The sequence below is a fragment of the Nymphaea colorata genome, chromosome 3, assembly GCF_008831285.2.
Source record: "Nymphaea colorata isolate Beijing-Zhang1983 chromosome 3, ASM883128v2, whole genome shotgun sequence".
NCBI lineage: Eukaryota > Viridiplantae > Streptophyta > Magnoliopsida > Nymphaeales > Nymphaeaceae > Nymphaea > Nymphaea colorata.
Window position 1 is genome coordinate 25,855,607 of NC_045140.1, and position 14,539 is coordinate 25,870,145.

At 36.3% G+C, this 14,539-nt stretch overlaps 1 pseudogene; it reads right to left on the reverse strand.

The window, feature by feature from the left end:
- LOC116250420 (shikimate O-hydroxycinnamoyltransferase-like) overlaps positions 1–14,539 on the reverse strand; it is a 41,937-nt pseudogene that overhangs the window by 3,265 nt on the left and 24,133 nt on the right.

A 14,539-nucleotide genomic window follows, 5' to 3' on the forward strand; every position in this document is an offset into this window, starting at 1 on the left:
CTTAGAAATTAACTGCCTCATCTCCATGGTGGCATCAAAATCTCTGAAATCATCTAACTTGCCCTTTGCAACTGCTTTCACAAAGAGGGCACCACAGCCATTGCAGTCGATCTTCGGGTGGCCGCCTTCACCGTGCCGGAGTCTTCCGGCAATCGGATAAAAGGCAACAAGTGCTCTACTCAGCGACTCCATCAATTTGATGTCAAAGAAGTTGTGGCAGCCATCAGTAACAGTAGACACTTCGGGTGTGAACCAAGACATGCATGTCTGGATGAGCTTATTTGATCTTTGAAAGACGTTCTGTCACTTACAGAACTAAATGCAGCGGCGGGGCGAAGAGCTGAATAGAACTTTGAGTTTATATAGAGAGGAAGATACATGTATATGTGCACATATACCTTCAGACGAGTTTTTCAAACACCATTATTGACGAACAATATTTAATTATTTTTTGGCAAGCAACACGCCTTTATGCGTCAATAAATGGTACCATCCTACCAACAAGGCGTAAGGTAGGCAAAGAACATATAGGAAAAGAAAAAAGGGAGCGCGCTGCGCATCACTGTATTGTTTGAGTGTAATTTTTGCCGGCAGTGGCATAGAAGTTGAAAGAGGTCAAGGAGGCTTGGCATTGGCTCGATTTTGATTTGGAATTTTGATACACGAATGAAAATTTTTCCTCCAATTGAAATGGAATCAAAATTCTAGATTTCAGTTTCCTAATTTCGAAAGCAAAACATTCTTAAGGAAAGACACCACTCTACCAAAGAAGGGAGAATTGAAGATGGAAAGAACAATGATGGCAACGGTAAAAGAATTGAAGATGGAAAGAGGACTCAACGTCTCCATCCAATACCAAGAGAAACGGCTGAAAACAAAATAGAAAATCTATTTACAACGGTTCAAATGGAACCATGATAAAAAGAAAAGCCTCTATGTATGATGTAGGATGATGATATAGAAAATGAAATGATCTCTCGTGAACCACTTAAATCTGTCTTTCCTCTGCTCTTTCATTCTTTCTTCTATGATATCAGAGCTGTATGGTGGCAGATATCTCCACCAAACAATACTTGGTGATTGCTGGTAGAGTCGTGTCTTTCCTTAAGAAACATCTCGTTTGTTTAATAAAGTAATTTCTTAAAAATTGAGGACTTTGATTCTGGTATATACATCAAACGCTCCTTGTATTGCAAGGCCAAGCCTCTCTCCTTGGATGTAGTTTCAAGTAATATCTAGATAACCGGTCGCAGGAAAAGATTTGCTTCATATATATCTCGTTAGATTGTCTTTAAAACTCAAGAGGAAGAAAATTTTGCTTACGTTTTTCCTTTGTTGTCATTAAAAGGGAAAAATCAATGTTTCTAAGCAAAAAATGGTTTTTTTTTTTTAAAAGTCTCGTTTCGGCATAAAATCTTGACATTATTAATTTATGATGCTTCATGCTTCGATATTTTTGGGGAAAAAAAAACTTTTGCAGCATGCATTTTAAAATATGAAAAAATCACAAAATCACAAAATATAGTTTACTTCAACGCTTGATGATTAGAAAAGGTATTAAAGAATTAGAGAAGTTGAGAATGACTATTGTAAAATTAGCAAGAGCCATGCTAATTATCAATGTTACTCAACTTTAAGATTACATAATAAAAGCTAACGTCTCTCCTCTCAAGAAAAATTTTAGAGAGAGAGATCATTGGTGTAGGATTTCTTTTAATCGAATCAAATAAGCAGTAGCCGAGCTCCTTGTTGACTGGTTTGGACCACTGTCTACACCAGCCCATCAAAAAGCTTCTCACGATATCTTAAAATCACATTGTTTGTTATGACTCAAAAAATTCTATATGGCGCCCACACCAATCTTGTATAACCAACACAAGTGCCCCTACGTTAAAAAGAAATCTCGCTTCTCCATTGCACATATTTTTTTGTGATTGTCTTCTCCATCATGTGTTGATCCACAATTTTGCACAAGAAATTTGAGAGCGAGAGCAGGCAGTGGCAAAGGCAGGTGCGGGCAACTTGCCTACATGAACCCACAAAAAAGCTTATTTTTATATTGACACCGCTCAGAATTTTTTTTTCACCTGCATGTCAATTTCTCTTAAAAATTTAAAATTTATTATTAGTGCCTTCTAGCTAAAAATTTATAGCTTCACCAAAGTTCCATAAAATTGTAAATTATGAGTAATTAACTATGGTAGGGATGCTGTGACCTCCCAGCATGACAGTCTTTATTACATAATTATGTTTGGTGATGAGGCCAATGACATGTCATCATGCCATTGTCGGTCTTTGCCCATGCATAAGCCATTGTTAGGCGACCTAATCGTCCTTAAATCTGGGGTTCAGTAACAACTATCATTCATTCTTGTTTCGTCCTTAAATCTGGGGTTCAGTAACAACTATCATTCATTCTTGTTAGCTCTCTATTTAGTGCCAGTGTTAAGTAAGGCTGGGCGTCGGGTCGAGCCACCGCCGGGCAGACCCGGTCTGGCCCGGTATGGGCCGGGTTTGGGCCGAGAAAATCCCGGGCCCGACAGCCAGGCCCGGGTCGGCCCGGCCCAGTCCATTTAGGCCCGGTAAGTTAAAAAATATATATATATATTTTTAATTTTTTTTGTTTTAATAATAATTTTTATTCTTAATAAATATATTTTATATTAAAAAATATTACTTTATAGTTAAAAAATATTATTTTATAATTAAAAAAATAATTTTTTAATTTAAATGGGGACGCCGGCCAGCTCGGCCCGACCCGATACCCACCCTTAGTTAAAGTCTCTCTTGGTCGATCTTCTTCGCCTATGGAGACCTCCGCTTCACTCTTGCCCTCGTGAGTTGTGCTTCGTTACTCATTCAATTCTTGTTGGACCTTTTCCAAAATGCTCAACTCTCAATTTCAAAACAATATTTCTTGCCTTTCTCTGCCTTTGTGTTCCTTTTTCTATTTCTCGCTCTTTATGTTCGCATCTCTTTTGTTTTCGTGCATGTGCTTTTCTGTTCTTTTTTGTTCATTTATATCTTGAATCCAGACCATAAGAACCAGTTCTAAATGCAATATCTGATTTAGATTTTGGAGACTTCGCTCCCTCCATGGAGCTCAGGCAGCTGATACCTAATGTTGACTACCAAAATCAAGACATCCCACCCTCTCTTGATGCTTGAGGTAACAATTAGTAATTGACATCTCACTGTTTCACTTAATTAGGCCAAGGACATGTAAACAATATTAGAACCGAAGGGCCAGTTATATATATAAATAAAAGCTAGACACTTAGGTCCATTATAAAACTTGACCCTTTACATTTATGTATATTAAATTTATGTTGGTTATGATTTCAAAAGGCCATTTGTTCGATGTTTCACGTTTGGAATCCAGATCTAGTTGATATTTTCATATAAGAACCTGCTTTTACCGAATTCGACCTAATCCGGTTGTATGCAATGTACTATCAGCGGATTCAAATTCAATTTTTTGAAAACTGAATTCGGATCTTTTTAATGTAAGATAGCAAATTTATATGTAGCAAGATCGGATGTGTTATGGGTGTTTGTCTATCTCAGATCTGAGATCCAATGTGATTTGAGATTACTAAGAATTTTAGATCCAATGATTTGATTTCAGACCCCCCTCAAATCACATTGGATCATATATATATATATATATATATATATGATCTCAAATCCTCTTTTTCACATGATGTTGAAATCTAGTGTGTTTTCTCTATGGTTCGTTTGATCATTAAAAAGGCAGGTCACATTCTTCAAATGCGGAGGAGTCTGTCTCGGGGTTGGTACGCATCATTTGGTGGTGGATGAATGTGGGTTCATACATTTTATGAACTCTTGATCTGATGTGGCTCGTGGCATGGAGGTAATTTGCCGGGCAAGGAACCCACCAAGCCCGCAGGAGTCGCTGAGATTATGATCATTCATTGAAGGTAATAAACAGTCGTTATTTTCCAAGGCAAGGTGGTCATCACTTGTCATCTCTTTCTCTCTCTCTCTCTCTCTGCTATTTACAGTTACCAAGTTCCAAAGGAAGAACATGTATATATTAAGAGTTGGATTATGGCAGATTAGAACGAGTACAATTCAAACCAAGATATCGCCAAGGAACCAAAGACTAGGAGGACGCGTTCTTCTAGGCCGCTTGCCTTGTGAAAATTGGAAACTGAAAATCGATGGATGATAAAAACGACGGTTCCTCGCAACTGAAAATTTTGATAGAAGGGTCTCCTTTTCTTCTTGTTGACACACAAAAAGAAGGAAAAAGAAACAAGAGAGAGAGAGAGAGAGAAAGAGAGAGAGAGAGAGAGAGAGAGAGGATCCTCATCCCCCACTACTAATGGATTTCAGGTTTCTTGTTTGAAAGATGCCTAGGTTACAACAATAATTGGTTGGAATTCACGTTTCTTAATTAATTCACGGACTTATAGTCAGACCCTCATCCCCACTACGGATTAAGGCAAAAAGTAGGATCTTAAATTCATGGTTTTGAATACATAAGTTCACAAATGCACTATGAATGTAGGTGGACTTCACTTTAATTAGATCTAGCCTTCTGATCTCTAATCTGAGCCGGGTAATGAAACCAGAGAGAGAGAGATGTTTGTCATGCGCGTATATATATATATATATATATATATACACTCCAGTGAACAGGGCAGTTTGTAGAGTAGGTGAATGGTGCGCTAGGCATGACATTCTACTGGAGAAAAAAAAAACACACACACACGCATATATATGTAGCCTGACCTCATAGCTTTAATTGCTTTCCTACAGTCACTGACGTTAATGCATAAAGCTCCTTGTGAGATCTTGACGTGAAGAAGGTGATCATGGCGTTCGCGGTCTATTGCGGGTAATGTTAATCTCAAGTCATTTCTTTTACGGAGCTGAAGAGGATGTGGTCGGTTGAGGAGTAGAGATCGTTCCAACTGATGCAGGGGGCAGGTGAGATAACTCTTCGAGTGGATCATCCCTGATCATATAATACTCCAGTGCTCCTGGTGACGTCTTTTGAATAAACATGCTTACATCTCTTTTCCGTTTCTGGTTTGAATCTTGTTATTTGATTACTTGTCATTGTGCATCAAACACGGTTAAAATTAACAGGTTAAATTATTTTAGTGAATCAAACATGACATCAAATCGGAAGAGGGTTAAATTTCATCCTGTTTTTTTTTTCTAAAAAAATTTGTCAGGAAAATTTACCACGTTAATTTCTTCCCGGTGCATCAAACGCACCCTTAGTTCTCTTTCTCTCTGGTAAACCAAAGTGTTGGTCGGCACATGCACAAACTGCTAGTAAGTCTTGTTAACTGAACCTTTTTCCATTTTTCCAATGTGGCGCGAGTCGATCAATTCTATCTGATGTTCGCAACAGACCTTGGAAAATGAATATGTATATGGCCTTCCTAATATTTTGATAAAGTAATAAATGGCCTCTGATCTTCGTAATGCACGACCAGTCTGCACGCCGTGGCAGGCAGCGCCTACAATCAGGGTTCGCATTAATGGATCCATAATCTTCTACACACAAGCCACCACCTTTTGCAATATTTTCTACAATAAACGCCCAGTTAGTTCCTTCCTTAAATGAGATCCAAATCCTGAGCAGGCTCGCCATTCTGGATGGGGTCAGGTTTCTAAGTTGGTGCAATGGTTGATGCGAGAGAGTTAGTAGCAGTTACTTTTCATTTTGTATTCTGAAGTTGGAACTTCTTATAGTGTGAAAAATGAGACACTGCAAGTTAAAGCATGGAATCCATGGGGTGGCATCCAAAACACCAAAATCAAACCCTTACCTCAAAAGGAACAAGGAGTGAGGAGTCATTAGTTCAGCCTGAGTTGGAAACGAAGTTCATACAACTGTAACATTTTAGTTGCATATGCTGACAAAACGGATGCAAATCTATGTATTTTTCCTTTTCAAATGGCATATGGATTTGATAACGGTGGAAAAGCATAAAAGTGTAATTTGAGAACACAATATTGAGAAAATGTATTTAGTTTTCTATAACGAAAGCTTAGTTCGAAGACGAGATCTTTACTTGAAAATTTGTTTCTTAAAATTATAAGTAAAATTAAACACGAAAAGAGAAATAAGTCATAAAAAGAACTGAACAGTATTTATTACCCAATTTTTCACCCTATGCTCGCTCACTTTTTCGTGCCTGTGAGAACCAGCCATAATAATGGTAACAATCAGGGAAAAAATAAATATTCAACTCGAACCTAAGCCACAATTACTTCCGTGTGCTCCCCCCCTCGATCCATCCTTCGGAGCCTATAATTCAAGCAAAAAACTAAAAACTAATACAAAAATAACTGTTCAATTCAGTTGCCATCAGAGTCAGAGTATGTATATATAAATTGTTGAAACAGGACCATCAAGTCAAAGACAAAAAAACCCAGACCCATTAAATGTAAGGCAATTCTAAAAAATTTGTCCAAAAATTCATACTTTCTAGGCACAATGCTAAGATCCACGGCCAAGGCGGGCCAACTTGCGCCGCACCATCGGGCCTGGGCCCAGCCCGGCACCCGGTGCTGGGCCGCCACCAGGTACCGGGTACCCGATAGAGGCCCCAGCCGACGCCCAATTGTGATCAGTCTAAAACTTAAAGAGCAGTAACACGACCTGAATTTAACGTGGGCCATCTAATCTTTCAAGATCGGACTGCTGAGCATGGTGGCCCCATCGGGCTGATTTGTTGGACCGGTTGATTTCACCCACAATCTGGTTTAGATTCCATACATTAACTCCCCAAAGAACTGATCATTGATTTCTACCAAGATGGACGTTTAGGAGATGTAATCAAAAGTAACCTGCCATTAGGTTTGAAATTATGCTACAGCATGAATCTCTAGTCATATCATCCCATGATCATTAAAGGATTATTTGGCGGATTTTCCAAATATGTTTTTCCGTTGTCAATTACCCATCTAATCTGCACATTTAAAAAGTTAAATAACCAGAACTCGTAATGATAGGCCTTAACATTTACAATCAGGGATTCAGGCAGGCGTTTACCTGGAAATTTGTCCGGTTTTAGAAGAAAATGTACTAAAAACGGCAGGCCCTAGTACGGCCTTCAAGGAAAATCACAAAAAGAAGATGAACAGTTCTTTTTTCATCCATGTATTGGACTAGCCAGGACATTGTAACAAAAACCAAGTAGATTTTGGTGGCCGAGTAATATGTGCCTTCGAGATCATCTCACTGTGGAGATTCATGGTTGATTGCAGAGATCGTCTGAAAGCCTAACTGTATGTTCCTTTGTTGGACCTTATTTTGTAGGCTACCATTTTCAAGTGTGGAGAAGTCTCCCTTGGTGTTAGCATTCATCATACTATGGTGGGCGGGTTGGCTGCGCTGCATTTTGTGAATTCTTGGTCCGATCAAGCACGGGGAATGGATGTGCATTTTCAGTAGCCATTGCCTTGCAATCCGACGCTTTGAGGGCACTGAAGAAATTGATCTATGAGATATAACTCTTCGAGTAGATCATCCTTAATCTTATAATAATCCAGCGCTCCGGGTGACGTCTTTGGGATGAACATGTTTACATCTCCTCTTTTCCATTTCAGGTTTGACTCTTGTTATTTGATTACTTGTCATTGTGCACTTTCTTTTGTACTCCCTTAGCCCCGCCCGGAGATCAACTGCAATAAGGCAATGTACCAAAATTTCGAAGATTATAATATCATTAAAATAATATATAAAAATGAAAAATAACAGCCAAATAACAAGTACAAAAATAATGAACAATGAAAAGAAAGCATTTTCATGAAAATTTTGAACTTTCTAAAATAATTTAAAACAATATTAAAAAATAAAAAATAACAACTCTATAAATCATGAACAATGTAAAGAAAGTACCACTGTTTTTTAGTCATTCAAAAAACGAAAGTATAGCACAATGCACAAATGACGTACTGATAAAATGATGCGAAATTTGATCATTTAGACAAGTAAGCTCATATAAGCTATGAAGTTAAACACAACAATGAAGCAATAAATTTGTTAGAAATTGCACACGGTACGTCATACATGTCATTGCCAATGAAAAATGGGGTTTAAAGAAGGGGGGCAGAACCTACACAACATCGTCGCTGAACTTCCAATCTGCAAAGATGGAGATAAGTGTACTCGAGAATCTTCAAGTTCCGGCTGCCATATTTCCGGCCCATACGCACCGGCCCATTGAAGTTAAGTTGCAACTATAGGTAGTTATTCGTCGTCCGTCCTCGCAACCGCATCTTGGCTCTCGCCGGCTGCGTAATGCAATAGTCGCTAGAGACCAGAACTGGCGCTGCAACAAACTTTGCGCTTCCGAAGCAATGCTGCGGGATCTCCGGCAGAAGTCGCGTCCGCTCGTTAATGAATGTATATAATTTGGTTTCTTGGTCGTCGTCCAGTCTCTGGCCATGGAAACGCTTCGTCACACATGCGCGGCAAGAATCTCAAAGCAATTGGACTTGGTGGCGCTGTCGTCCGTTTCCCTGATCTTCTCCTTTATCATTTAAAGACATATGCGTTGCCCAACAATGTTTAATTATTTTCTGATAAAAGAAATCATACAAATGGGGTTTTTAGAAACAAACTAAATATGCAAGTGCGCCACAGTTTCACCTAGTGGCGGAGCGGTACACTTTTATATATATATATGTATAAAATAAATGTTTAAAGATGCACATTTAAAAAAAAAAATTAATTGCTCACACCAATACCCATGTAGTTACACCATGTTAATTATTTAAAATCTAAGAGTTCAAAGGATGTCAGTGCTGAAGAAAAAACCCGTCAGCCGTGGTATGGTGCATGCAACACCAAGACCCAATCCACCAAAGTGACCTGCCAAATGAAAAAGATTAATTAAAAGAATTCTTACATAGAGAGCACGTGTTATTAAAAAAAATACGTTTAAAATGCTAAAAACAGGTCAGCCAAGTAGAACGTGAAAAATACTTATTTTTTAAAATAAAAATATCAAAAATGAAAAATCTCTCTCTCTCTCTCTCTCTCTCTCTCTCCTTTTTCAAAGGATCCATAATGATGAGTTAGGTCTTTTTTTTAGAATTCTTTTATCTTTGGCAACTTGCAGGCTCTTTCCAAAAGACTAGTCTAAATGATTTCTAGGTCATCAACACGCCTCTGGTGACGTTTGTGGCCTACCAACTTTTCAATTAATCAAAGGCCTAGCATTTAATGCATGCATATTGACTGCTTAAGGAAAAATTAATTTGGACGGTAATTTACCTGAATGAACAAAAGAGGTCAGGAAGATATATCATCTTTGAAATCAACCCTGGGAATCAGCTGCCTGAGCTCGGTGGTGGGAGCAAAATCTCCTACCACCCTCCGCCTCTGCCTCAACAAACAGAATACCATGTCGACTGCAGTCGATCTCCAATAGACCGTCTGTTTTAGGCGGAGCTTCCGGCGATGGGTAGAAGTACAACAGAACGAGAGCTCTGCCCAGCGATTCTTTCATCACTTTGGTATCGAATAAGTCGGCACTGCCATTTGCTTTGTAAAAGTAGACGCTGGAGCATGAATCCTCACCGTCAGATGATCTAGATTTGTGATCCACGGGCCATGCTTCGGAGTCTCCCTCGCATGGAGGACCGTGGTTGAGTCTTTCAGCGTGTTTTTCATTTTTCTGCCATAATGTAAAGATCCAGTAGCATAAATATGGAAAGATCTATAGCTATTTTAGTGCTCGTGGTCTCTTTCCTCATCAACGTTTCATGGCTCCAAATCCTTGTCAAGAACCTTAATGAGGCCATGATATATATACTTAGTCCACTTTCAAGAACTAGAAACCAAACCTTTGAGTGCTTTCTATTTATGCAAGAAGTTTGGAGCCGTAAATCGGACAAAAACTGCGCTCATCTTTTGGAGTACCATCAATAGAGACTGGTGCATAAGAACTTAAATGCATGAAATAGAGAGGGACGGAGAAGCACTGTTTACCTTCAATGTATAGATCGGAGGATAAGTGTTCGCATCTTTAAAATTTTTGGCTTTGATCCGTCGGTACGAGGATCAACCGTTCCCGACGTCTTTACCGGAAGTAATCAATCCAAGGGCTTTGTTTATTATTAATGCATTTCATTTGAGCTTAAACATATTTTCATTCCATATGCGGTGTAGTGTTTAAGAAAAATGTTAAAAGTTTGATTGTTTGAAAATATGAAACATTTTGGGAAAAACTAAAATTGAGAAATCTTTATAAATATGATTTGGAAAACTTGAAAAATTATTTGAAGTCACTTTATTGTTTTTTTAAGACTTTAATTAGATTTGAGGTTTGCTCTAATTCGGTTATTGCCCACTTAAAGGTTCATCTCATCTTGTTTAAGTTCTTTTACAAATGTGATTGTGCTTATAAGTGCTATTGAGTAAGTGTGAATGCATTGATACTATATGATTGGGAAGGAAAATAGTTTATTTCTACCATAACATTTATCTAGAAACTTTTATATCACAACATACATCTAAGATTTTTGTTTTGATAAAGGAAATTTTTTTTAAAATGGATTGAGGTTGTAGACCATCAAACATGAATCCAATATTGAGTAATTACTTGATTTTTGGTAAATAAAAAATTAAAATCTTAAATGATATGAGAAAATATTAAAAGAATGGAAAAGATGAAAGACATGATCTTAAGAGAGATATAGACAAAGAGAAAGAGATCTTGATCATCATAAAATCAAAGATTTAAAAGGAAATATATATATATATATATATATATATATATATATATATATATATATATATATATATATATATATATATATATATATATATATATATTCTGAAAATGAGGTTTAAATCAAATAGAGAAGAGAAGAGAATTTTAAAAAAATAGAGAGTTTTAAAAATGAGATACACGTGTATATATTTATATATGTATATGAGAGTTTAAAAAAAGATATGTTAAATCATAAAAAGAGAATGACAAAAAGAAATAATCATGTGCAAGTATACATATATAACATGTGTATACGTATATGTATTCATGATAATTATATTCAATAAATGAATTAAAAATAACTGACTTCAATTTTTGATATAGGCTGAAAGGGAACTTGGGTTCATGCAAGAACCTAAGTTAAATCTCTAACACCGTCCAAGGCAGCATTAGGGAGGGTATTTGGTTTTGAAAATCTTTTGAAAAATGTGTTTCTAAATAATTTTGTGTGTGAATAGAAACCACAACTATTACAAGAAAATTAATTTCTCCCATCATTGGGTACATGGATGGAGCCATGATTTTCTTCAGGGGTGGGCCGACAGTTCGACCTCTGGATCCGGGTAGGGCCAAACTGAATTCTAATACAAAAAAAACATTACACAATTAAAAAATATTATTTTTTTCAATGTAAAAAAAAAATCATTTGCTGGGGTGGGGCGATGGCATAGGCGGCCCCCATTCCCTTCACCCCTGATTGGTTATGGAAGAAAATAAAACATACATGAAATGAGGAATGACGAAGCACTCATTGGGGTTCGTAATCGGGTGATTAAGAAAATAACTAAGCGATGACATGAATATGCACTTTAATATGTACAAATTCGTGAAGGGCTTTCTCGGGTTGAACAAATTTCAACCTCAAAAATCAACACAAGAATGAAGAAAAATCACAACCCAAGCACTCATTCTCACCGTGCATTTTGCTCATTAATTAAGGAAAAATTAGAACATCATGCATGAACATCATTTCAAGCATGATTGATTAATGAAGACAATATAACAAGTATATTTTTGAAGATAAATGAAGAAATTGAATTTATTCCGTTTTGCTCATACTTTCGGTGCACTCAAGAGTAGCTCTTGATTCCGAATAAAAAATCATTTGAACTTTCTTGCACGGCCATAGGAAGGTGGCAAGAGGAAAAGAAGAAATAGATGAAAATGAGAGGAAGATTACGCACCTCAAATATGAATGATGTTGGAAATGAGCCATGCCTTTTGAATAATTTTGGAGTCGCCCAAAATGAAACTCAAAGGTGATGAACCACCAAGAGATCTTTTTGTGCTCTTTTGAAGAATGGTAGCTCGATGAAGCTTGCTCCCAAAGTTTGGAGGAGAAGAGAAAAATGGAAAGAGAGAGAGCTAAAGAAAATTTGGAATCTCAAGTGAGGAAGCACAAGAAGTTCCTCCATGGTTGTATCATTGCCAAGAGTTGTAGTTTGATGACTTCCTCCAAGTTGGAGATGAATAAAAAGAATGAGATAGAAAATAGAAGAAGGAAATAGAGGAAAGGAAAATGAGGGTTTTTATAGGGAGTTTTGGAGCCAAAACTCAAAATTTAAATTTTTTTGAATTTTAAATAATTTTGAATTAACATGAAAAAAAAGGATTGAAATGGACATGATTACCCATTAGGCCTAAAAATTCATCTTTGAGGTGTAGGCAGGGTTAATGCCTACTTAAAATGCTCAAAATCACCTTTAACGATTGATTTTTGAAGAAAAATGGACCTTGACAACGCATGCCAACATGCGTGCAACAGTGCGTCATGCGGTCGCATGGCACGCGATCGTGCGATTGCGCATCGCTAGATGCTCACAAGCTCCTTTTTAAAAAAAAAATTAAATAAAATCTAATAAAATGAAGTAAAAAATGTTGTTTATATAGAAAGCATAAAACACATTTTTTTTAATTTAAAATGTGTAAACGAAAAGTTTTTGTTAAAAATGGGTGGCCGACTCCATTTCGAACTACTCCAGGCTCGTTTTGAATCTAGATTCGGTTCAATTAGCCACCGACGAAGCAAAAAATGAAAAGATGGAATATGCATGTGAGCCACGCTCATAGCACCAGACTTTGTCATTTTGAACTTGATTTTAGATTTTGCATTTGAAATGCCTGATTTGGATCTAAATTATGGTTTAAAAATTCGTTTTAGATTGAATAGTTGCAAATTTGTTTTGGATCTAGGATCCGTATACATTATTTTTTTGAAAAATTTGGGGTGATAACAATAAGCTTTTGTACGAAGAAGACGAGTGAGAGAGAGGTACCCGTAGTAAATGGCAGCCACCACTGCTCTCAAAAAGAGGCGCTGGTATTGTTGATGAAGGTTCATTGTTCTTGGCTCGATTAGGGCAAAATGCCCATAACATAAAAAACATAAGCCGCTCCCATGTATGTATGTCGGTGGATGTGAACTTTATTGTCAATATACACATTTATTTTTATGCAGAAACATTATATATGCATGAGTAACAAATAGTATGATATAACAAATAAGTATGATATAATGTTTATCATATAATTAAAGATTTATTAGATAATAAGATAACAGATGGATATATGAGATAACGGTAAACATAAATATGAGATAATGTTTATAAGAAAATAAAATATTGATGAGATAATGAGATAAAGCTATGAACGAAACAAAAAAATCAAAAATATTTTTTTGCTACTTAAAGAATATATTGGTCATAATGATATACATATAAAGATTGACAAATTTTTACATTTATTAAATCCCTACAGCTTTTTTTTGTGGTTTCTTTTATTGTCCCAACAAAAAAAAAAAAATCTTCTTGTATCAATTATACGTATTTTTTGCCATTATTAACCAGTTTCGGTGTACCAAAGGCAAAGGCAGGTGTGGGAAGCCCACTCTGCCTCAAAAATATTTATTTTATATTATCAGTTTAAAATAAATTTTCTCATGTACAAGAAATTTTTTGCTATGCGGCTGACATGCGAAGCATTAAGTAAATGATAAGAGCATTAATATAACCGAATGCTCATCATCATATCCTTTACTTGGTTGCAAATGGATTGAATATAACCGAGTGCTGATCTGATTTAGATTTCACTTTTTTCCGGATTTGGTAAACAAATCCAAATTGGATCGCTAATTAATGGCATTTAGATTTCACATGCAGTTACAAAAACAGAGTATGACTTTTAGTCCAATATCCAAGCGGAATTCCATAAAGATCTTACCTCATTATATTAAAGTCTAGGATGACATGCTTGTGAAACCGAATTTGGATTTCCTGAAAAATAGTCATAATCTGCATTCAAATATGCGGAACTCAATAACTGAAAATTTCAGTTCCAGTTTTCTTTTTTGTTTGATAGTATAGAATTTTGATTCTAGGATTAAAAATGATGTGTTTGATAAAATAAAAATTAAAACTATAGAATTGATGAATTGAAACCATGATGATATGTGACCTAAAAAAGATCAAAAACTTCAAAAATTTTGAAATTATAATTTCATCAACGAAATATAATCATAGTTACAAAATTTTGATTCAAGAATGAGTCAACAATTCTAGAATAAAAAATTCTTTGTTTGATAATGCAATTCTCATTTCATGAAAAATGATAATTTTAATTCTAGAATTCTAGAATTTGGGCCACATCAAACTCCTTGGATCCTATGTGGTACATCCATGGCCCTTCCCATCAACAGATCTAACTGGATCTGGGTCCATGGCATGATCCAATTGAGGTATTGGAATCGAAAGGACATGATAAACCAAGCT